Below are 11,353 nucleotides of genomic sequence, written 5' to 3' on the forward strand. Positions count from 1 at the left end.
TTGACAGCAATCTAGGCTTGTTCAATATATTCGATCAGTTGCATGATACTGATCTTTTGAGATACGTTCTGTCTTATGATGCTGGTCCACAGCTGCCCGATGAAGGGGCAGCACTCAGAAAGCTAGTGCTTCGAAATAAACCTGTTGGACAATAACCTGGTATTGTGAGATTTTTTTAACTTTATCAACCCAGTCTAATCCCGACACCTCCATATCATTTCTAGTGACCACAGCCCACACCTCCTGGTGCTGCCAGTAAACTTTACAATGCTCATGAAGCAACGCAGTACCTGAAAGATTTACAATTTCTAATGATACTAGCTACTCATTCACCGCTCCATCTGATACATGACATTGGAAACTCTGCAGGAGGCTGAAAGAAAGGAGCAGCTTTAAACAAAAAACCTCTTGGAGCTGAAAGTTTTCAATGAGAGTCTGTTCCTCGTGGTAAATTCAGGTAACCTTTACTGTGACAGCTTCAGATCCCGCCTGCAAAAAGGCATAGACAAAGTAGCAGCTTTTTAAACAGCTCAAGGTCAAAGCCCACACACTTCACACACACCCCAATGTCTTTACTATTGGGCAGCACCAGGTTGTGCCTTTGTAATTGGGTCCCTGTTACAGCCGTCACCCGGAGGAAGTATTGCCTCACTCAGCAATTTCAACCCATTCGCTCTCTCCTAGTAAGTTTCTCCCCGCTCCTTTGCCAGTGGGGGGAGGGCAGTGTGGAGTCAACCAGACTGATGTGGGTCTGGAGTCACGTGTAGGCCAGACTGGGTAAAGGATGCAGCTGGGACGACCGAGTGAATCCTTTCCCACAATGGCGGTTCCCTTCCCTAACAAGGGAGAGAGGGAATCAGATGGGGGCTTTCTCCTCCGAACCACCCCCTCCCTGAAATGGTCTCATCGTTAGATTCTGAACTCCACATTTCTGACCGAATACCAATTCTGCCATCTGTCATGGGGGGATTCGAACCCAGGAATCCACGGAACCGGGTTGATAGTCCAATCGATAATGGGACTCGGCCGTCACTTCTTCAATCCTCCTGCGATGGCACATGAACTCGCTGGTGCTTCTGCAGGTGGGAGGAGCGGGTGAAGCCTTTCCAGCACCGAGGGCAGGTGAACGGCCTCTCCCCCGTGTGGATCTGCTGGTGCCTCAGCAGGGTGGAGACCTGGGTAAAGGCCTTCCCACACTCGGGGCAGCTGAAGGGCCTCTCCCCCGTGTGCACACGCTGGTGGGTCTGGAGGTTGGAGTAATTGCTGAAGGCCTTCCCGCACTCGGGGCAGCTGAAGGGCCTCTCCCCTGAGTGAACCCGTTGGTGCCTCAGCAGGTCGGAGGAATAGTTGAAGCCCTTCCCACACTCAGAGCAGCTGAATGGCCTCTCCCCCGTGTGGATTCGCCGGTGGGCCAACAGGGCAGAGAAAAACATGAAGGCCTTCCCACACTCTGGGCAGCTGAAGGGCCTCTCCTCCGTGTGGTCCCGCTGGTGGGCCACCAGGTGGGAGGAATGTCTGAAGGCCTTCCCGCAGACAGGGCAGGGGAATGGCCTCTCCCCGGTGTGACTGCGCCGATGAGTCTCCAGGGCAGATGGGAAACGGAAGCCTTTCCCACAGTCACCACACTTCCATCGTTTCTCTGCAGGGCGGGATTCCTCAGGTTTCTCCATGGCCGAAGCTTCAGCTGCACACAAACATGTGTAGAGCCCCTACCCGCTGTGAATTCCTCTTCCCAGACTGTATAACTTTTTCAGGCTCCACACTCAGTGCTGCAATAGTGGGGTCTCTCATCCAGTCCCACTGATGCTGAAAACATACTCAGATAGGAACCAAAAAGCTTTGATCCCTCTCACAGAAATCACAGTCAAAAATCGTTGCGGTCCTGGTGGATTGAGTGACTGTCAGACATTGATGTTGAAGTGAGGACCGCAAATGCTGGAGAGTCAGTCGAAAAACGTGGCACTGGAAAAGCACGGGGATGTCAGACAGCATCTGGGGAGCAGGAGGGTCAATGTTTCGGGCATAAGCCCTTCATCTGTTGATTGAGAAACTTCTGCCATCAGATCTTCAAATACGCTGTAAAAATAGATTACAAAAGTCACCACTGTCAGTCCCAGGGTAGAAACTCTAAACAAGCAATTCTACTTTGTGGAATTTTCTTTTCTTTTATTATTCCACAAAATTGAAAGCACCATCCCACTCTCCCCACTCTGTTCTCACTCCGTTCTAACTCATTCTCCTGAAGGTGCTGATTCAGGATCTTACAGGGGCAGAGAAGCAAAAACATCAAGACTGATGTCTCTCTGAATTTTGGGTACCTCCACCTGAAAGTGAATATCTTTCCCAACACTGGGAACGCTGAGAGTGAGCAGGTCTGATTTTGGGAAGCAAATAAAATGTGGGTCAATTCAGGATGAAGCTGCCACGCAGCTTCTTTCGGAACAACCAGACACAAAATGGTTACCATCCCTGGGAAGGGGAAGCAAAATGAGACATCAAGGTCTTAACACTGACACCAGAGAGAAACTGAATATACTGACGTGGCAAACGTTAGTGGAAAGCCAGAGTCATAGAGATATACAGCACAGAAACAGTCCCTTCAGTCCAACTCGGCTGTACCGACCAGATATCGTAAATCAATCTGGAACCATTTGCTCACACGTGGCCCATAGCTGGGGTCATCCCCACCCCCTGTCCCGAGTCCTTGATGCCTCCAAGCTGACCCTCAAAGGTTCGGTTTGTCCCTCCATCCTTTCCCAGTTGTCTTTTGCAGGTTTTGAAAACTTTCCCAATTCTCCGAGTATAGGATTTGGGAAGTTATGTTGTAGCTGTACAGGACATTGGTTAGAGCTGAAAATATGTTGCTGGAAAAGCGCAGCAGGTCAGCCGACATCCAAGGAGCAGGAGAGTTGATATTTCGGGCATGAGCCTTTCTTCAGGACATTGGTTCAGCCACATTTGGAACATAGTGTGTGCAATTCTGGTTTCCTTACTATCAGTAAGATGTTGTGAAACTTGAAAGGGTTCAGAAAAGATTTACGAGGAAATTGCCAGGGTTGGAGGATTTGAGCTAAAGGGAGACTAGGGCTGTTTTCCCTGGAGCGTTGGAGACTAAGGGGTGACCTTATAGAGGTTTATAATATCATGAAGGGCATGGATAGGGTAAATAGGCAAAATCTTTTCCCTGTGGGAGGGGGGGGGGGGGGGTTCCGGAACAAGAGGGCATAGGTTTAGGGTGACAGGGAGAAAGAAACAAAAGAGATCTTGGGGTCAACCTTTTCATACAGAGGGTGGTACATGTATGGAATGAGCTGTAGGAGGAAGTGATGGAGGCTGGTACAATTGTAAGATTTAAAAGGCATTTGGACAGGTATATGAATGGGAAGAGTTTGGAGGGATATGGGCCAGGTGCTAGCAATTGGGACTGGATTGGGATGGGATATCTGGTCGGCATGGACGAGTTGGACCGAAGGGTCTGTTTCCCATGCTGTATATCTCTATGACTAGTTGGACATAAGGGTCTGTTTCTGTGCTGTATGACTCTGGAACTGTTCTTAAAACCATGTTCTTGCCTTCCCCCACAAACATCACTTCTTTGTTGTTCAAAAATCAGATGAACTCAGCCTTGAATATATTCAATGACCCCCTAACTGCAGGAAGACATTCCTACTTCTGAACTCAATTCCTGTTGCTAATATACCACTTGCCTTGCTGATTGCTTGCTGCACCTGTCTGACAACTGGCAGTGACTGGTGTAGAAGGACACTGAGGCCCCTTTGTCCATTCACACATCATTCCTGATGAAGGGCTCGTGCTCGAAAATTCAACTGTCCTGCTCCTCGGATGCTGCCTAACCTACCGTGCTCTTCCAGGACCACACCTTTTGACCCCGATCTCCAGCATCTGCAGTTCTCACATTCTCCACATCCAATTACATCTCCATTTAAACAATGCACCTCCTTTCTACATTTTTGCCACAGCAAAGGCTATAACTTCATATTGTGGAACTGCATTTGCCATGTGTTTGCCAGTTGTGGTCTTCTCTATATCGGAGAGATTGACCTCAAACTTGGGGAATGGTCCACTGAGCATCATATCTGGGTCGACAGAGCCGACCAGAGTTCCCAGTCACCACCCATTTCAATTCCCCTTCCCACCCCCTTTCTGACATTACCATCTTTGGCCTCCTCTATTGCCACAACGAATCAAATTGGAGGGACAACACCTCATCTTAATAGGGAAGGAAGTAAGCAATAAATAATAGATCACTACAGAGTGCTCAGGAACAAAGGGACCTTACTGTCCAAGTTCAGAGATCCCCGAAGGTATCAGTACAGGTCAAACGGGGGATGAGGAAGGCATAGATTGGTACTTTTTCACACAGAGGGTGGTGCGTGTGTGCAATGAGCTGCGAGAGGAAGTGGAGGCTGGCACAAATACAACTTTTAAAGGGCAGCTGGATGGGGATGTGAATAGGTAGGGTTTAGAGGGATATGGGCCAAGTGCTGGTAAATAGGATAGATTAATTTCAGATATCTAGTCAGCATGGATGAGATGGACTGTTTCTGGCCATCCACTTCATTTTGAAATGTTTTCACTACCACTTGGAACACCCTGTTAGGGTTCAGAGTGTGCCAGGTCCTGACATCTCCTTCCTCACGTCTCCTGTGTATTTTAAATCAATTATACCAGTTGTATGTTACTGGGTTAGTACTTTAAACCCACAGACACATACAATATAAACCAGAATTTCTATTCGGTACGGAAAGTGATGACTTGTTTCAACTTTGTTAACACGGTATCAGAAGGGGAGGATCTGCAAATTCCATAACGAGATCTGACAGGGTCACTCAATATCATTGGGGGGGGGGGGGGGGGGGGGGTTGAATTTGGAAAGAGAAATCCATTCGACCTGCTTCAAAAGGTACTGGACATCAGTGTGAGCAGAGAAGCACTCAGAAAGGAACCACCAGTGAACTGAGATTTAACTGGTTACACAGAATGAGTTGATGTGTCCCAGGGAGCTGACTATGGGAAGGAGCTTTAACCAGTTACACAGACTGAGGGCGGAACTGAGGCATTTATTTTACCCTGGAGCATCCTGGGGGGTGACCGTGGAGAGGTTTATAAAATCATGAGGGGCGTGGATAGGGCAAATAGCCTAGGCCTTTTTCCCCAGGGTGGGGGGAGTCGAAAACTAGAAGGCATAGGTTTAAGGTGAGAAGGGAAAGACTTAAGGGGGCCTAAGGGACAACTTTTCATGTCGAGGGTTGTACATGTATGGAATGAGCTGCCAGAGGAAGTGGTGAAGGTGGGTACAATTGCAACGTTTAAGAGGCATTTGGATGGGTATATGAATAGGAAGGGTTTGAAGGGATATGGGCTGGGTGCTGCCAGGGGGGATGAGATTGGGTTGGGATATCTGATCGGCATGGGCAGGTTGGACCAAAGGGTCTGTTTCCATGCTGTACATCTCTATGACTAGCACTCGCTGCGTGGCTCCTTCATCAGGTGATTGTGGAGAATAAAATCATAAGGCACAGAATGGATGGAAAAACATTACAGTGCACCGAAATGATATATCAAAAAACCCTGGATTGTTAAGTCTTTCATCTTTTAGTATGGGCTGCTCGTACCGTTCATTTGTAAATCCCAGAATTTCCTCAAAGACATTTTCTTGAGATAACTCAAAGTTTAATAAGAAAAGGTGACATCTCAGCTCTGACAATGCATTAAAGGTGTGAAATCAGGGTCTGTCTGTATCACAATCTTGAATCAGATTGGTTCTATTTCCAAAGTGGAATTTACAAAATATTACATGGATTGAACAGCCTGTATATTGTGCATTTTTGAGAAAAATAGAATGTCTCTGCAAATACAAATTTACCCTCATGGATGTATGTGTGTGAATAAGACAGAGAAAAGTCTATTTTGTATTGTATATCCCTATGTCTACTTGATAACAGATGCTTTATTTCTGTCGGTGTAAATATTATTGTAAACCATAGCTGTGTATGAATAGTTAGATATTAGGGAGAGAGAATGCCTCAAGTTGGGCACGATAAGAATCCTGGGAGAGCCCTATTTCTGGTTTACTTCCTCATGAACAAACATTAAGCATGAGAATGAGCATTTATTGATTTTTAATTTTGTTCTTTTCTTTTGTTGGTTTCCCAGCTAGGACTACACTCTGTGTCTGGATGATTGACAGGCTGGGGGATTGTGGCTTGAGTCTTGCATAACTGAATGTTTTATTGTTCCAGAAGGTGTGGGGGTGGGGGTCAAGGCTTCAGCAGAAATCTAGCAGAGCAGAGAACAGACCAATATCTTACTCTGTGGGAAACTGAAATCCGAGCTGATCATGGCTGATATATTCATTGCCCCAACTATCCTTAACTCCCTGACCATGAAAATCCATCCAATTGTGTCTTGAATATACTTAATGAAGATGCCTCTACTGCTTCCTTGGGCAGAGAATTCCATAGATTGATTACTCTCCAGCAAAAGCAATTCCTCCTCATCTGTCCTAAATGGCACCGTGGCACAGCGAGCAGCACTGCTGCCTCACAGCGCCAGAGACCTGGGTTCAATTCCTGCCTCGGGCAACTGTGTGTGGGTTTCCTCCGGGTGCTCTGGTTTCCTCCCACAGTCCAAAGATGTGCAGGTTAGATGAATTGGCCATGCTAAATTGCCTGTAGTGTCAGGTGAAGGGGTAAATGGGGGTGGGTTGCTCTTCAGAGGGTTGGTGAGGTCTTTTTGGGGTGAAGGGCCTAAGTAATCTAATATAATCTAAAATCGACTCCCTGGTCTCATCCACCAGCAGATTTGACTGGATAGGGTAGGGCTTCATCCCCACAGTGCAATGAATTCCTACTTTCCACCAAACTCCCAGATGGATTCCCTCACTCAGTTGCTGTCTCAAATGAAAGACTTCATTGTAACTTATTTTGTTCCCAGTAAGAGCAAAACATCTTGGAAAGCTGCTCTGAAAGTCCAACCACACTTCTGCATTCACCAAAGACAATTCCAGTATTACAGCACAGAAACAGACCCTCTGGCCCAACTCGTCCGTGCGGACCAGATATCCTAAACTAATCTTGTCTCATTTGCCCACATATGACCCATATCCCTCTCAACACTTCCTATTCACATACCCATCAAGATGGGTTTTAAATGTTGTACTTGTTGCAGCCTCCACCACTTCCTCTGGCAGTTCCACACATGCACTACCCTCATGTTGCCCCTCATGTCCCTTTCCCCGCTCACCTAAAAGCAAGTACTTTAGTTCTGGACTCTCCTACCCTGGAGAAAAGACCTGGGGTATTGACTCGCCATGCCCCTTAAACATTTATAAGGTTAACCCACAGCATCCAACGTAGAGAAATGAGACCTGCAGCTGCTGGAATCAGAGTCTAAAAGTTTGGGGTTGGAAAAGCACAGCAGGACAGGCAGCATCTGAGGACCAGGACAGCTAACATTTCCGGCCCGAGCCCTTCGTCAGGAATGATGTGTGGATGTACAAAGAGGTCTCAGCGTCTTTCTACACCAGTCACTGCCAGTTGTCAGACAGGTGCAGCAAGCAATCAGCAAGGCAAGTGGTATAAATCACAAAATGAACTGGGATTAGAAGTGGGGATGTCTTCCTGCAGTTAGGGGGGTTATTGAATATATTCAAGGCTGAGTTGCTCTGATTTTTGAACAACAAAGTGTGGATATTTATGTTGTGTGGTTGAGGTGGGTTTTTGAGTGATTTGTGTGTTGGAAGCAGGTACAGTAACCACGTTTAAAGTGGAAGGCAAGAAAATGGTTTTAAGACCACAACAGAACAGTTACGGTCAGACAGCACAGAAATGGACTCTTCAGCCCAAATATTCCACGCTGAGTATGTTCTCAAACTGTGTTTGGCCCATATCCCCCCGCACCTTCCCTATTCATGTACTTATCCAAGTATCGGTTAAACGTTGTATCTGTACGTGCATCCACCACTTCCTCTGGACATTCATCCCATACATGAACCACTCTCTGTTTATAAAAACCTTGTCCCGAATCGATCCACGCCGTGCATTCATTTGCAGCAACCGAAAGGAAAGGGAAGTGAAAGATTGAATCCAAGAATGAAATAAAAGGAAAAGGAGTTGAGAAGAGAGTGCCGTACTCACAGATGGGTGACGGAGTGAGGAGGTTACAGTCTGGAGCAAACTCAATCTTCATTCAGAGAGAGGAGCAGCAGCTTCCGAAGCTCGTGTTCCAACTTCTGCATTCAGACAATAGGAAGGCTCTGATTGGCAGGAGGACCGGTATTCTTCCGGTCCTCCAGGGTTTCCCATTGGTCCACCAAAAGAAAGTCGTGACGCGTGCTTTGCGAGGAGCATGCGCAGTTTCATCCTCGTAACGGCGAGCATGCGCAGTATGCTCTCTGGTGATGCTGCTACTGACAGAATTGAAGTGTCCAAATGCCAAGAGAAGTAAAAAAAATGGTGAGATGCACCCTTTCTCCCCCCTGTGACATTTACCTTTCCTACACGCCCCATGACTTTATAAATCGAAATAAGGTCACCCATCAACTTGTGGTCGTCGATAGGGCGACCAGAAGTGTACTCAGTACTCTACACGTGGTCTCACCAATATCCTGTACAACCTCAACGTGATGTCCCAACTCCTGCACTGAACGGCGTGAACAATGAAGGAAAGTGTGCTAAACGCCTCCTTCACCACCCTGTCTACCAATGATGCAACTTTCAAAGAACTATGTCCCCGATTTGGAGATGTTGGTGTTGGACTGGGGTGTACGAAGTTAAAATTCACACCACACCAGGTGATACTCCAACAGGCTCATTTGCAAACATAAGCTTTTGGAGCGCTGCTCCTTCATCAGGTGGTTGTGTCTTATGATCCTGTTCTACAAACATCCCATGAAGGAGCAGCACTCAAAGCTCGTGCTTCCAAATAAACCAGTTGGACGATAACCTAGTGTTGAGAGATTTTTAACCTTATGTACCTGAACCCCTCCCCCACCATGTCTATGTTCTCCAATACAACGCAGGGCCCTACCATTAACTGGACAAGTTCTGCCCTTCCTTGTTTTAGCAAAATGCAACGCCTTGCCTTCATCTGTCACGCTCTCTCGGACACTCACACACACCCTAACACTCACACTGTCTCACAAGCTTATACTCCAAACACACACTTCATTAGCATGCATGCACAAACTCACATGCACGCACACTCTCGTGCATACACAGTCTCACATAAGTCTATGGGGTGAAATTGCATTTGCAGAATTATATTTGCAGATATATTCAATTTTGTTCAAAAAGCATACAAACTGCATGTAATATTTTATAGTCCATGTAATATTGTATAAATTCCCACTTTAGTTAATAGAACCAATCTGATTCAAGATTGGGATACAGACTCGAACCTCACACCTTTTGTGCAGGATCTGAGCTGAGATGCCACCTATTTTTATAAAACCTTAAACCATTTCGAAGGTGAATTCAAAGTAGTTCTGGGGTTTACATATTAACGAACTGAAACCTGCAACCCATGGTAAAAGATGAAAGACTAATCCGCAATCTAGATTTATTCAATACCTCATCAGTTGCATGACACCATCAGCTTTTGCTATAAATTCTGTGTCTTATGATTCTGCTCCACAGCTACCTGATGAAGGAGCAGCACTCCGAAAGCCAGTGCGTCCAAATAAACCAGAAGGAAGATAACCTGGTGTTGTGTGATTTTTAACTTTATCCACCCCTGTCCAACACCGGCACCTCCAGATCGTTTGCAGTGGACACAGCCACCACTTCCCAGTGCTGCCAGGAAACTGTACAATGACAATGGGATGATATAGTACCTGCACTCCTGAAAAATTCACAATTTCTAACAATACTGGCTACTCATTCACTGCTGCAACTGATACACAACATTGGAAACATAGTACAGGAGGCTGTCAGAAATGAACACAACAATCTGAGGAGCAAAATCAACATTGCCCGAAAAATATCGATTTTCCTGCTCCTTGGATGCTGCCTGACCTGCTGTGCATTGACAGCACCACTCTAATCTTGACTCTGATCTTCAGCATCAGCAGTTCTCACTTTCACCTGTAAGAAATGAGCAGTTTTAAAACAAAAACATGTTGCAATTCCAAGCTCTCAATGAGAGTCTGAGCTCGGTGGGAAGTTCAGGTAATCTTTATTGCGACCCAAAATTGTTACAGCTTCACAATCTCCCAGCAGAAAGGCGTAGAAAAAGTAGCAATGTTTTAAAAACAGCTCACAGTCAAATTGCACACACTCCCTCCAACCCCTCACTTTCTTCATTATTGGTCACCAAGTTGCCCTTTGGAATTGGATCCTTGGTACAGCCTTAACCCGGAGAAAGTATTGCCTCACTCAGCATTTTCAACCTGTATCCTGTATCCAAGTTAGTTGGATGGGCAGTGCAGAGTCGATCATACTGCTGTGGATCTGGAGTCATGTGTAGGCTAGACCACGTAAAGGATGCAGCTGGGACGACTGAGTGAATCCTCTCTCACAACGATAGTTTCTTTCCCTAAAAAAGAACGGGGACTTCTTCCACCCCCACCCCACCGACAATGGTTTCACCGTTAGATTCTAAACTCCAGATTTCTGACCAAATTCCAATTCCACCATCTGTCGCGGTGGGATTCGAACCTGGGAGTCCCCTGAACCAGGCTGATACTCCAGTCGATAACGGCACTCAGCCATCATTCCTTCAATCCCCCTGCGATGGCACATGAACTCGCTGGTGGCTCCGCAGGTGGGAGGAGCGGGTGAAGGCCTTCCCGCACTCAGGGCAGCTGAAGGGCCTCTCCCCCATGTGGACCCGCTGGTGCCTCAGCAGGTGGGAGGAATTGCTGAATGCCTTCCCGCACACGTGGCATGGGAACGGCTTCTCCCCTGTGTGGACCCGCCGGTGGGTCAGCAGGTTGGTGGAATGGCTGAAGGCCTTCCCACACTCGGGGCAGCTGAAGGGCCTCTCCCCTGTGTGGACCCGCCGGTGGGTCTGGAGGTTGGGGGCCTGGGTAAAGGCCTTCCCACAGACAGGGCAGGGGAATGGCCTCTCCCCAGTGTGGCAGTGCCGATGAGTCTCCAGGGCAGATTGGAAACGGAAGCCTTTTTTGCAATCGCCACACTTCCACAGTTTCTCCGCGGGGCGGGATTCCTCTGGTTTCTCCATGGCCGGAGCTTCAGCCACACACAAACGCACGTAGAGACTCTCTCCACCTTGAATTCCTCTTTCCAGGCCAAAAAAACTGCATCAGGCTCCACACTCAGTGCACTGCAATGGTAGGGTCTCTCATCCAGTCCCACTGATAACAAAAAGT

The 11,353-nt window shown here is 47.2% G+C and overlaps 1 pseudogene; it reads right to left on the reverse strand.

The window, feature by feature from the left end:
• The window catches only part of LOC132807288 (zinc finger protein 135-like), a 59,360-nt pseudogene extending 57,690 nt beyond the window's left edge, over positions 1 to 1,670 (reverse strand).
• Positions 1,671 to 11,353: the final 9,683 nt, after the last annotated feature.

This window comes from Hemiscyllium ocellatum, assembly GCF_020745735.1.
Source record: "Hemiscyllium ocellatum isolate sHemOce1 chromosome 27 unlocalized genomic scaffold, sHemOce1.pat.X.cur. SUPER_27_unloc_12, whole genome shotgun sequence".
In the NCBI taxonomy this organism is placed as follows: Eukaryota; Metazoa; Chordata; class Chondrichthyes; order Orectolobiformes; family Hemiscylliidae; genus Hemiscyllium; species Hemiscyllium ocellatum.